General features: G+C 39.0%; 1 non-coding gene across 1 annotated transcript; it reads right to left on the bottom strand.

Moving 5' to 3' along the window:
* Positions 1–689: 689 nt before the first annotated feature.
* LOC147786149 (signal recognition particle RNA) lies at positions 690–984 on the bottom strand. The gene has a single exon (XR_015414810.1).
* Between the last annotated feature and the right edge of the window lie 748 nt (positions 985–1,732).

The raw sequence follows: 1,732 nt of genomic DNA, 5'->3' as shown, positions 1-1,732 counted from the left end.
TCTTGATCTGTTTTCGAGGACACGAGGATGTCGTGTATGAACACGATGACACACGTGTCAAGAAATCCCTTGAATACCTAAATCATCAACTCCATGAATACCATGGGGGCGTTGGTGAGAACAAACGAACTAACCACAAACTCATAGTGATCCTACCTCGTTCGCAATGTTGTCATGGGTACATCTCCATCTCCCTCTCTAGTCTTAATTTGGTAGTATCGTAATTGAGATATATCTTGAAAAACATAGTCTGATTTCATAGTTGGTTTAAGCTACTCTGTGAAACATGCCTCACGCGGTTTCCTTCAACTCTAAGGGCCATGGACACTAGGCCTTCGCCCAAAGTCCATAGCCCAACTTCCTACTTGGAATGGACAGGACGAAAACTACTCCAACAACCCTAACCAATGGGCTGAGCCAACCTCCAACTACATTGTTGCCCCCATATAGGTTACAAGCTCATATTACCAAGCTCGGCGATTTAATTAAGACAATGACTACTTTATAAAAACTACATCAAATTTTAAATCTTTTAATGTGGGATTGTTGTAGCGGAGAAATCTATCATATTTACATGTAAAATAGATAAATGCATTTATTCAGAACAAATGGCTTGCTCGATGTCCATAGTCCAAGCCACCAAAAATATATGTTAAAAAAAAAAGTGGACGTCAGGATGAGGATTGCAACAAAAAATATAAGAGGTTGAGGTTTAAATTGGGCCTAGGAGAATCGACCTGCTATCCTTCCACCGACAAGAGCGAAAGGTTACGCTGCTCTGTGAAACTAGCCTCACGCAGTTTCCTTCAAAACTTTAAGGGCCATGGACACTAGCCCTTCGCCCAAAGCCCGCAGCCCAACTCCCTAACTTGGAATGGACAGGCCAAAGAACAACCCCAGCAACCCAAACCAATGGGCTAAAGCCAACTTCCAACCACTTTGTTGCCCCTATATGGGTTACAAGCTCACATTACCAAGCTCAGCGATTTCCTTAAGACAATGACTACTTTATGAAGACTACATCCAATTTTAAATCTATCAATGTGGGATTGTTGTAGCACAGAAATGTATCATATTTAGAGGTAAAATAGATAAATGCATTTATTCAAAACAAATGGATGTCCATTGTCCAAGCTACCAAAAATATATGTAAAAAAAAAAAAAAAAAAAAAAAAAGTGGATGCCAAAAAGGTTACACTGCTCTGTGAAACCAACCTCACGTAGTTCCTTCAACTCTAAGGGCCATGGACACCTAGGCCTTTGCTCAAGGTCCATAACCCAACTCCCTACTTGGAATGGAGTGGCCGAAGAACAACTCCAACAACAACCTTAACCAATTTGGGCTAAGCCAACCTCCAACCACTTTGTTGCCCCCGTATGGGTTACAAGCTCACATTACCAAGCTCGATGATTTCCTTAAGACAATGACTACTTTATGAAGACTACATCCAATTTTAAATCAATCAATGTGGGATTGTTGTAGGTGAGAAACCTATCATTCTCACCTCTCCGAACACTCTTAAGGTCTCAAATTTTAATATTTTTATGCAATTACAACATATTCATATTTACAAGAAAAATAGATTAATACATTGATTTAAAACAAATCCGTTGACAATTATAGACATTCAAATATTCCTATAAAAATTGAGCCAAAAAAAATTGGAAAGTTTTAAAGTTACATTTATGAAATTGGAAAAAAGTAGTTGGCAAGCTCGATGTCCTTAGTCCA

This window comes from Cucurbita pepo, unplaced genomic scaffold, assembly GCF_057944985.1.
Source record: "Cucurbita pepo subsp. pepo isolate OVF unplaced genomic scaffold, ASM5794498v1 scafford_5, whole genome shotgun sequence".
Lineage (NCBI taxonomy): Eukaryota > Viridiplantae > Streptophyta > Magnoliopsida > Cucurbitales > Cucurbitaceae > Cucurbita > Cucurbita pepo.
Note: the sequence above shows the minus strand (reverse complement) of the source record. Positions and strands in the feature narration are given on the sequence as shown.